Consider the following 12,653-nt stretch of genomic DNA (forward strand, 5'->3'; position numbering starts at 1 on the left):
CACCAGAGAATCCATCACTGAGAACAAACACACAGAACTGAGCCAACTGTGCCAGCTCATCACATCTGTAATCCCAGCAGTCAACAGGCAATGATAAAAGAATAACAAGTTCCAGTCCAGAGTGGGTTCAGTAGCAAGACTCTGTCTCACAGTACCTAAACAAAATCAAACCAGAAAAGCACAGGGACAGTGTTGAGTGTTCTAACCTTGTTATTATCCATGAAGATTTTTTTTCCTCTATTCTGCTAGGCTCAGGGTTAGAGAGATATGTATCAAATTGAAAAAAAAAAGACAGATTAATGGGGAGAGGAAGAATAATATTCACATGTAAATGAAATTTATCAAAAGTAGCTTGCTCATTAAAGTTAGAGGGGTAGTCACTTAACCTAGTGGAGGCCAGGAAATATATCAGAAAAAAGCTTCTACATGAAGAACAAATGTGTTTCTTTGGAAATAACAAGTGGAATTTGACAGAACACCAGGAAAGAAGAATGTTTGTAATATTTCTTTATGTGGGTGCAGGTCTAATTTTTAATGTTTATTTCAAGACCAAATGTTCCCCTGGAGAGGGAGACTACTGTGTCTTCCTGGGAGCAGATCCTCATGAAGTGGGATGTCTGGCAGCTTTATCTCCCAGAAATTGCTGCTTTAAGCCTCATAAGAAAAGTCCCTAGAGATTTCCATTTGCATCCATTGAATAGCAAATGACTTCACCTCTTGATATCAACTCTGGTCATATAAATGGGCCACATTTTATCACACTAGATACCTAGACTTTTCCAAACATGATTGCCTTCAACACAAAACTGAAACTCATGTTTCCTTTTAGTAGTGAGAGAGGATTACAGTCAGTGATCAGCTTATAGACAAACTATTTATAGTATATGATGTAATAAGATAGTGGGTAACACCAAGCAGCACACTAAGCCAAGGCAGTTCCATGTGAAAGGGGATTTTTGTGAGGGAGAGACAAGGGAGTGGCAGGAAGAGTGGAAGGGGAGAGAAAAAAAGAAAGAAAGAGAGTGAGGAAGGGGTGTGCTCCTTTATTTCTATGGAAAATGATATAACCCAAGTAAGGTTGAGAGGTGAGCCAAATGGGTTCTGGGATATGGTGGTAATTGGCTTGGCAACTGGTCTGCAGGTTGTAGGTCACATTGTTAACTCATAGGTTTGGAATGTCCTGGTACCAACAATATATTTTTACATTTGTCCATGTTATTGACTTAGCTTTCATCTTTCTTTCATATTGTTGATTTAAGTTATCATTTATTGCCTGCTTATTTCAGCATAAATAACTTAAGTTTAGAAATGCTACATTCAGGACAATATGGTGCACACCTATAGACTCCAGACTTTCTTGGAGGCAGGTTGGGGTGGGGCTGAAGCACAGGATTGCTATGAGTTCAAAAGCAGCCTGGGTAGTGCAGTGATTAACAAGTCAACCAAAGCTGTCTCACAAAACAAAAGGAGAGAAAAGAATTTCCATTATTATTTCTTTTTGTAGATGGGTCTTTCAGCCATGAGCCATACCACACCTTATTTCCTCCCTCACTGCTGAAGTAGCACTGAGTTGAGAGTTCCTTGTACAGCATTACAAGGTAAACCATTTCCTTGTGCTTTTTTGAAGGCTTTCTTACCGTCTCCGTTTTGTTAGTCTATGTCGTATGTGAGCCGCTGTGACTTATGCCCTAGAGTTCAGGAAGCTCCTCGAATGTGGAGAGTTAGATTTTTCAGTGCTTTGGGGAATTCTGGAGACATTATTTCTTCAATTAAATCTTACCCCATTCCATTCTTTTCTCCATGAGGGCCATTGTTACAGTATGTTTTCTGGGACCTCATCACTTTCAAATACTATTAAATATTCTTTGTTTTCCTTTTTCGTTACAGTAGAAAATTTATATTGATATATTTTCAAGTTAGACTATGTTTTACTATATCTAAATTATTATTATTATTAATTATCATTATTAATCTCTTCTAGAGAATTTGGATTTCAAATTATTATACTTTCAACTCTACTTTGTATTCAATTGTTTTTATGTTTTATTGATATTATTTCTATGAATTGATATTCTGTGTTTGATGTGAAATAATTGTTGTACTTACCCTTAGTTATAGGAGATTTTACTTCTGAACACATTTGCAATTGTTTTAATTGCTGTCTGTCACCAACATGCAGCTTTATAAAATTTCCCAGGGATGTTGAATGCTGACTGCCTTTTTAATATATGTGCAATGCATGTCTGTCTCACTTTTTGTTTAAATCTGCACATTTTGCATATTATGTTGACAGCTCTGCTCATATCACTTTTCTGTCTGGATAGAAGAGATATGCTTCTCTTATGGTTGCTATTGTCTTTATAATTGCTTCTTATTTATTTAATGGCATTCTTGAGCTAATTCTATAGGTTATACTTCCTGTATAATATATGCTAGACTAATTCTGTAGATTCTTTATAGTATGTGATAACTGGGTTCCCTGCCAGCATCATTAAAGTTCTTTTGTTTTAAAATCTAGCTCTCTATGGCTCTTCCCTAGGTACCATGGTGATCCAAGGATGGCTCAAAGGACTTTTTAAACTGATTATGTAAAAATCTAATCACCTTTGGCAACAGAGCCAGCATGGAAGTGTATCAAGTGTGAGGACAGTTGTAAAACATTTCTTGTCTTTCACTTCTTTTATTCAGAGGGTATAGTGAGGGTTTTAGTTTCTTCAAAAACTAATTATGGTAAGTGACTATGTTTTTGTTTTAATCCCAGGTGTGGGATAAGAGGCTACTTCAGAGCAGGTAACAATGATGTGCCTTGTGATCTCTGCCAGCTGTAGATATTTTAATTCTGTGGGCTCTGGAGAGAGTATAAATGGGAGAGCCCTGAGAGGGCCTGTGGCAGCAGATGCTCCCCTTTGCTGCTGGTGATTCTTCCTACTGCTGCATTTGCTGTTGCATTTGCTGGTTTGCTGGTTTGCTGGTTTGCTGGTTTGCTGGTTGTTTGCTGGTTTGCTGGTTTGCTGGTTGTTTGCTGGTTTGCTGGTTGTTTGCTGGTTTGCTGGTTTGCTGGTTGTTTGCTGGTTTGCTGGTTTGCTGGTGGGCTTTGAGACCCTCTTCCTCGCTGCCTGGGAGATAGCTCTCCTAGCTTCAGTCAGATTAAGATGTAGAACTCTCAGCTTCTTCTCCAGCACAGTGTCTGCCTGAACACTGCCATGCTTCCTACAATGATGTTAATGGACTAAACCTGTAAAATTTTAAGTCAGCTTCAATTGAATTGCCCTTGTAAGAGCTGCTTTGATCAAGGTGTCTCTTCATAAAAATGAAACCCTAAGACAGCTAGTTTTCTGGCTTGCTGTTTTGCTGGTTGGCTGATTAGCTGGTTGGATGGTTGGCTAGTAGAGGTCTGCATACTCCTTTTCCCTCTAACTTTCTTTCTCTCTTACCTAGTGTGGAGGTTTGGAAGGGATCATGGTGGAATAAGGGTTGGAAGGGAGATAGAGGTATAAGAACCCAACAAAATAGTAAAAAAGAAAAAAATTGCCAACAAGAGGGTTATATGTTTATACACAAGTCAGAGACTGGGACATTTCCCTCCCCTTGGTCTTCCCTAATCAACACACAAAGGCATATATATGACTAAAGGTTTCAATCCCAAGCCTACAATTAGACTTTTTTCCAGGTTCCCCATGGTTACCAAATGACTTCCTTTTAAATGTTTGACAAGCTTTTCTGTCTCCAACTAAAATCAGTGTGCAGCAGCTTTGATGTTTCCAGCAGATTGCTATTATTTTCAGACTTCTATCCTCCAGGGATAGGACTTTTGCACGGTGTGCACTCTGAGTCAAATCAAATAGCTACAACACCCTGGGAATAGAACTTTCCAATGCTGTTACCAACTGTTCACTGACTACAATTGGCACGGAGATTTTGTACAAATCTAAGGAAGCCTCACTCTCAGCTGCAAGTCTGCTGCTGTTCATGAGCTACATCACTGAAGTAGCAATGAGGGGGGCTGATGGGACCAACCCCATATTTAGCCACCACAGACTCAGGATTTGATTGCCTTTCAAGGTTATCAAATAGTTGAGTTTAGTGTTGTTGTTGTTGATGTTGTTGTTTGTTTATGGGCAGGTGTTGAGAATCTGGCAAGGTGAAGAGGTGAAGAATTCCACAAAGGTCTCATGGTTATTGTGGAAACTTTACTGTTTTAAGTAACGTTTAGCAATCTAGGAATTAAATGTTTTGGTAGCAATAGTATATTTAGCAAATATCAGTGCCATTCGCATAGAAGTTGGCTAAGAGAGAGTGATTTAGATAAGCAGACACACTGGTATATAGATAAATGGATAGAGAAAAGAGAAAATTTAAGGTGTGTGTGTGTGTGTGTTTGTGTGTGTGTTTGTACATACATTCTCATACATAAATCATTTTTATAGGAACACGAAGAAATCTGTGGTTGCATCTGGAATATGACAAGAAGGCAAAGAAAAAAATGCATTTGCTTCCAGTGGTTACACTCTACTGTTGCTGAATCTTTGGAGAAAAATGAATTATATACACTACAGTAGTCTGATCAATGGACTGAGAGAAAGAATGAAATTATCCTGAAAAGATTTGGATCTCTCTACTTTTGGGACTGTTGTACATAGACATTTTACTTTATTAATATTCTCCTAAAATATGACTTTTGTAATTTAATTTTAAAAAGGATAAATTGTATCACAGTACCACTCCAAGTATAGCTTGAGCATTTTTTCTCTTGTACAACTATTTTTGTCTTTATGACAGTTACTTCTAAAGATTCAAAATATTAGATCCAAAAAGTTATTCCTTTGGAAAAATTCAAGAACATTTGGTTTTTCTCTTGGTTATTTGGTCCAAACACATCAATTTATAATTAAAGTAATCACAGGGAACACATATTTAAAGGATTTCAATAAAGTCATGTGGCAGAGAAAGTTGCCTTCTCTTACTCATGAAGTCCCTTGGGAATTTCAGTAATGAAGTGAGATATACTGGCTAGCACCAGTTGTATTTTAGTCTGTCAATGAGACATAAAGACAGAGAATGTGGAAATAGCTTTAGTTATATCTTAACCTCAGGCCAATGCTCACCTAAGATGCTAGCTCCAATCTGCACTCATCTACTCAGTCTGAAAGTATGCTTCAAAGCTCATCTGTGAGCTCAACATTATTTTATAAAAATTCTAATGTTTGGTGGCTTCTTTCACATTCTCTGGAAATAAGGGTCCCAGAGTTTACAGGTCCTGAGATAGACAAACATTTTGGACACAGCAACTGATGTGAGAATCTAAATATTTGACGAATTTCCTGACTGTTCATCAAACTTTCCTACTTTGCTTCATTTTGAGGGTTTTTGTTGTTGTTGCTGTTGTTTTGTTTTGGTTTGGTTTGGTTATTTGTTTGTTTGATTGATTTTATTTCCATTTTCCCCTAACAGTCAATTTCATATTTCTTTACCATGTTACTTTTCAATGATTCAGTTTTATTATAGCTAACACAACTCAGCCCAATTCATCACATTTCTCTTTGAGAGAGATAAGGTTTGTTCGGCTCACATTCCAGGCTACCATCTCTCACATCATGGATGTTAAGGCAGGAGAACCTTTAAACAACTAGCTACAGCATGTCTACAGTCAAAAGAAAACAAGCAATGAGTTAATGGATGCATTCTCTTGCTCAGTTTGCTCTCTCCTTTTCCTTCAATGCAAGCCCTGCCCATGAAAGCGTACCTCCCATATATAGGTAGATTTTCCTTCCAGCGTTTCCATATGTAAACCCAGTATAGATGATTTCTCATCGAGATTCACTTTCTGAAGTTATTCTCAATCATATAGGGTTGACATTAACACTAATCTACATAGCTCACTATCTCTTTCGAAAGGAACTGCAGCCTACCTTCCCTAAGACTTTGGGCAGAAATGTTTTCTCTCATTGAACCTACCCTCTCTCATTTCATCTGTGGTTAACTGTAATCCACAGCTTGGCATAAAACTTCACTGAACCAAACCCCTCCAACCACATTTGAATGTCAACTAAGTGATTCCATATGGAAATAAATTTAATTATCAGATAAAGTAGGAGCTAGACATTAATTGCCAGAATGAAAGTTAAAAACTAGGTAACTCTTCTGAAGAAGCTAGTGAGTAGGGACAAGGAAATGGACTTGATGACAGAGAGGGACAAGGAACAGCAGCCTGGAGCAAAGGAAATCATGATGCACATCAGAAAACAGGAGCTTCCATCATGACTAACATTTTTCTAATGGGTTTCTATCTCTTCAATAACCAAGCTACCTCCATTGTAGAGGTAAGCTGTATGTTCATTAAGTCTCTTTAACCTGGATAGTCTATGAAAGCTCTCTACAAATCACTTCTTTTTTCATTTGGGGAACTAAATGAACTTAATCCTAATTTTCACAGTAAGATGAATATCTGAGGGGATGCACCAAGACCTGCAGTCACACGTTATAGAAAGATACCAAGACAGCCACAGTGTTTCTGCATCATGTTAGACATATTCACGTTACGATGTTTCTGTAGGGCTTTCTTTATTTGTAATATAAACCAGTCTTAGAAGATATGTTGCTTCCCAGTCTCCAAATTTTTTATCACACTAGAGGTAAGCTAGCCTTTTACTATTTGGGCAAATGGAGTAGATATTTCCATGACACAGCAGCAGTATTCTTGACCCTGAAAATAAACCAGTGAATCTTGCTGTTGTGATATCCTTAACAAGCAAGCCAAACATCTCTAGGTTGATAGCAGAACCTTCTGGTTCTCTGTGCCCCAAGGGTCAGCATGGAAAATTAATGGCATCCCTAGGAGAATTCTAGAAAGACACCCAAGAAGAATTACTTACCACAGTATTCCAATCAGATCAATTTGACTTGACCAAGGAAACTGAGACACAAACTGTGTCAGCAGAGGAGAATTAGCTTCTAAGATTTTAAAAAAATTGTTTATTTGTGGTGGTTAAGGGTGTTAAGGGTGTGTCTGTACACGTTCGTACGTGTGCTTGCCTAGGCCAGACAAGATTGTCAGATCTCTTGAAGCTGCCGTAAAAGCCATGGAACCATGTCATGTGGCTTACTAGGATCTGGATTTCAAGCCTTCTTAGAAAGCAATGCATATCCAGAGCTGCCTCCCTCAAGTCCGAAGGGAGGGGGGAGGGATTCTATATCAATTCTCATTCTCTTTTAAAATGAAGTTGGAGCAATTTTAAGGCTGTCTAAGGCAATCATACTTACTGTGTTTAGCCTTACCTTATTTTTAACCTCATATGCTACCACCTAATTTGAAAGGTGTATGAGGTTTGGTTAATACACACTTCTTAGATTGTTTTTAAAAATTAATTCTACTCTCAAAAGTTGAAAATTAAAGTATAAAGTTTTAAATTGCTATAAATCCTGAAGGTTTAACTCCAAAGATTGGGGGTCTTTTTTTGTAACATACTTTGTTTTATTAATTTTTGTACTTTAAACAGTTGATACAGGAGCATAACTTCCCATGTACCTTACTACTACTACTACTACTACTATTATTATCATCATTATTATAAAATTAACTAAGTCAATAGAAGAAACACTGAGTCAGTAGCTAGAAAACAAAACCATGTGTTTCACTACTACTGCATTTTTGGTTCTGGTTGCATCTCTGCATTGGCAAACTGAACACTCTGGCCTTTTGCTGCCTCCTCCCATGCTAATTACATTATCAAGTATTTGTAAAACTCTGTTTTGTGTCAATCACAGCACCAAGCAGGTCTGATCCAACTGGTCCCCATCTGTGCCATACAATCATACTTGTGCAGGTTTTATTTACTCAGGCTATAATGTAGTAGCTCTTTTCGTTTACTGACTAACAATCATCCACCAGAGCTTGCCAAGCATGATGGAATTCAAAGGTAGATTCTTCCCTAATGACTCCAGAGTCAAGTAAGCAGAGGGAAAGTATACCTGTCTAAAATATCTCTACTAGAAAGTATAAAAAAAATATAGGATAGCTATCAAGAGAAGAGGAGGGTAATGAAAATCAATTTCACTTACCATGTTGGACAGAGAGAATCACTATTTAGGGAGAAACAACTAAGGAATCCTTTTTTAAAAACATCATGTACATTTTCCTTGAATGAAAATTAATGTTATGGATATTTAAGATTGCCTGGGATTCCCATTCTTTAGTTTTATGTGCACATTAGCACAAGTGTTGCTAAACATCTGGCTCTGAATGACAGCCTGGCATAATTGTAGTACCCTTATGTTGTGAATTGCCCTGGTGCTGTTTGTACTTTTTTTATTATTGGGTATTTATTTCATTTACATTTCCAATGCTATCCCAAAAGTCCCCCACACCCTCCCACACCTAATCCCCCACCCACCCACTCCCACCTCTTGGCCATGGTGTACCCCTGTACTGAGGCATATAAAGTCTGCACGACCAATGGGCCTCTCTTTCCACAGGGGCCAACCAGGCCATCTTCTTATACATATGCAGCTAGAAAAGAGCTGGGGGGGAGGTACTGGTTAGTTCATATTATTGTTCCACATATAGGGTTACAGATCCCCCCAGCTCCCTGGGTACTTCCTCCAGCTCCTCCATTGGGGGCCCTGTGATCCATCTAATAGCTGACTGTGAGCATCCACTTCTGTGTTTGCTAGGCCCCGGCATAGTCTCACAAGAGAGAGCTGTATCAGGGTCCTTTCAGCAAAATCTTTCTTTTTTATTCCTTCCTTGACCAAGGTACCATTGAGAAGAGTGTTGTTCAGTTTCCACGTGAATTTTTGGCTTTCTATTATTTATGTTGTTATTGAAGATCAGCCTTAGTCCATGGTGATCTGAGAGGATCCATGGGACAATCTCAATATTTTTGTATCTGTTGAGGGATGTTTTCCGATCAATTATGTGGTCAATTTTGGAGAAGATATCATGAGGTGCTGAGAAGAAGGTATATCCTTTTGTTTTAGGATAAAATGTTCTGTAGATATCTGTTAAATTCATTTGTTTCATAACTTCTGTTAGTTTCACTGTTTCCCGGTTTAGTTTTTGTTTCCATGATCTGTCCATTGATGAAAGTGGTGTGTTGAAGTCCCCCACTATTATTGTGTGAGGTGCAATGTGTGCTTTGAACTTTACTAAAGTTTCTTTAATGAATGTGGCTGCTCTTGTATTTGGAGCATAGATATTCAGAATTGAGAGTTCCTCTTGGAAGACTTTACCTTTGATGAGTATGAAGTGCCCCTCCTTGTCTTTTTTGATGACTTTGGGTTGGAAGTCAATTTTATTAGATATTAGAATGGCTACTCCAGCATGTTTCTTCAGATCATTTACGATTAATTTGTTTTCCAGTCTTTCATTCTGAGGTAGTGTCTGTCTTTTTCCCTGAGATGGGTTTCCTGCAAGCAGCAGAATGTTGGGTCCTGTTTGTGGAGCCAGTCTGTTAGTCTATGTCTTTTTATTGGGGAGTTGAGTCCATTGATATTGAGAGAATATAAGGAAAAGTAATTTTTGCTTCCTATTATTTTTGTTGTTAAAGTTGGCATTCTGTTCTTGTGGCTGTCTTTTTTTAGGTTTGGTGAAGGATTACTTTCTTGCTTTTTCTAGGACGTGGTTTCTGTCCTTTTATTGTTTTTTTTTTTTCTGTTATTATCCTTTGAAGGGCTGGATTTGTGGAAAGATAATGGGTGAATTTGTTTTTGTCCTGGAATACTTTGGTTTCTCCATCTATGGTAATTGAAAGTTTGGCTGGGTATAGTAGCCTGGGCTGGAATTTGTGTTCTCTTAGTGTCTGTATAACATCTGTCCAGGCTCTTCTGGCTTTCATAGTCTCTGGTGAAAAGTCTGGTGTAATTCTGATAGGCCTGCCTTTATATGTTACTTGACCTTTCTCCCTTGCTGCTTTTAATATTCTATCTTTATTTAGTGCATTTGTTGTTCTGATTATTATGTGTCGGGAGGAATTTCTTTTCTGGTCCAGTCTATTTGGAGTTCTGTAGGCTTCTTGTATGATCATGGGCATCTCTTTCTTTAGGTTTGGGAAGTTTTCTTCTAAAATTTTGTTGAAGATATTTGCTGGCCCTTTAAGTTGAAAATCTTCCGTCTCATCAACTCCTATTATCCGTAGGTTTGGTCTTCTCATCATGTCCTGGATTTCCTGGATGTTTTGAGTTAGGATCCTTTTGCGTTTTGTATTTTCTTTGATTGTTGTGCCGAAGTTCTCTATGGAATCTTCTGCACCTGAGATTCTCTCTTCCATCTCTTGTATTCTGCTGCTGATGCTCGCATCTATGGTTCCAGATTTCTTTCCTAGGGTTTCTATCTCCAGCGTTGCCTCACTTTGGGTTTTCTTTATTGTGTCCACTTTCCTTTTTTTGTCTAGTATGGTTTTGTTCATTTCCATCATCTATTTGGATGTGTTTTCCTCTTTTTCTTTAAGGAGTTGTAACTCTTTAGCAGTGTTCTGTATTTCTTTAAGTGAGTTATTAAAGTACTTCTTGATGTCCTCTACCATCATCGTGAGATATGCCTTTAAATCCAGGTCTAGCTTTTCAAGTGTGTTGGGGTACCCAGGACTGGCTGAGGTGGGAGTGCTGGGTTCTGATGATGGTGAATGGTCTTGGTTTCTGATAGTAAGATTCTTACATCTGCCTTTTGCCATCTGGTAATCTCTGAAGTCAATTTTTATATTTGTCTCTGGTTAGAGCTTGTTCCTTTATGATTTTGTTAGCCTCTACCAACAGACCTGGGAGACTCGCTCTCTCCTGAGTATAGTATATACTCAGTGGTTAGAGCACTCTCTGCAGGCAAGCTCTCCTCTTGCAGGGAAGGTGCACAGATATCTGTTGATCAGATTTGCCTCCTGGCAGAAGATTAAGGCCTGAAACAGGACCTGTCCCAGAAGTTGTGTAGCTTCTGTAGTCCACGCTCTCACCTATGCAGACTAGTCTCGGTGGGATCCAGGAAGGAAGATGGCTCCTGAGGATGCTCTGGCAAAGCCCTCCTGGGCGGGGTGGACACCTCTTCTCTGGCAGGGAAGGTGCCCGGATTGCTGTTTGTATTTTGATCCTAATTCTGCTTCCTCAAGAGTGGCTGCATCCTTTGGGGAGTGAATCATGTGCTTGTCATATGAACCTTCTCCCCATTTTAACTTGCAAAATATAAGGCTACAGCTTGTGATTGGGTAATGGAAAAAGAAGGTGGGACTAAAGTTTTAGAGGGAGGTGGAACAGATGGAGAGAAGGCAAAGAGAAGATGGAGGAAAAAGATGAACCTGAACCATGTGACTTGAAAGAGTCACAGGTAGCTATCTGAATTGCATGGAAAAGATTTACTGTGGTGTCACCAGGCCATAGAGTTTGTAGAAACCAGGGCTTTTTGGGATCTCCACCCTCCTCTTCTTGCCCTGAGCTCTCTGTGTAACCATTTGGCCTCTTCCTCTATCTTAAAAACAAAAAATATTGAAGATCCTATAACTTTGTTATTCCTTATTTACAAAGAACTTAAATGTATTTCGCATTGAATACTTTTTTTTTTGGAATTTTTTTATTACGTATTTTCCTCAATTACATTTCCAATGCTATCCCAAAAGTCCCCCATACCCTCCTCCCAACTTCCCTACCCACCCATTCCCACTTTTTGGCCCTGGCGTTCCCCTGTACTGGGGCATATAAACTTTGCATGTCCAATGGGCCTCTCTTTTCAGTGATGGACTACTAGGCCTTGATACATATGCAGCTAGAGCCAAGAGCTCCGGGGTCCTGGTTAGTTCATAATGTTGTTGCACCTACAGGGTTGCAGATCTCTATAAGTCCTTGGATACTTTCTCTAGCTCCTCCATTGGGGGCCCTGCGATCCATCCAATAGCTGACTGTGAGCATCCACTTCTGTGTTTGCTAGGCCCCGGCCTAGTCTCACAAGAGACAGCTATATCAGGGTCCTTTCAGCAAAATCTTGCTATTGTATGCAATGGTGTCAGCATTTGGAGGCTAATTATGGGATGGATCCCTGGATATGGCAGTCTCTAGATGGTCCATATTTTTGTCTCAGCTCCAAACTTTGTCTCTGTAACTCCTTCCATGGGTGATTGTTTCCAATTCTAAGAAGGGGCAAAGTGTCCACACTTTGGTCTTCATTCTTCTTCAGTTTCATGTGTTTTACAAATTGTCTCTTATATCTCGGGTATACTAAGTTTCTGGGCTAATATCCACTTATTAGTGAGTACATATGGGGGAAAATTCCTGAATAGAACAGCAATGGCTTGTGCTGTAAGATCGAGGATTGACAAATGGGACCTCATGAAACTGCAAAGCTTCTGCAAGGCAAAAGACACCGTCAATAAGACAAAAAGGCCACCAACAGATTGGGAAAGGATCTTTACCTATCTTAAATCAGATTGGGGACTAATATCCAATATATATAAAGAACTCAAGAAGGTGGACTCCAGAAAATCAAATAACCCCATTAAAAAATGGGGCTCAGAGCTAAACAAAGAGTTCTCACGTGAGGAATACCGAATGGCTGAGAAACACCTGAAAAAATGTTCAACATCCTTAATCATCAGAGAAATGCAAATCAAAACAACCCTGAGATTCCACCTCACACCAGTCAGAATGGCTAAGATCAAAAATTCGGGTGACAGCAGATG

Source organism: Mus caroli, unplaced genomic scaffold, assembly GCF_978045245.1.
Source record: "Mus caroli unplaced genomic scaffold, Mus_caroli_1 scaffold_10, whole genome shotgun sequence".
Lineage (NCBI taxonomy): Eukaryota > Metazoa > Chordata > Mammalia > Rodentia > Muridae > Mus > Mus caroli.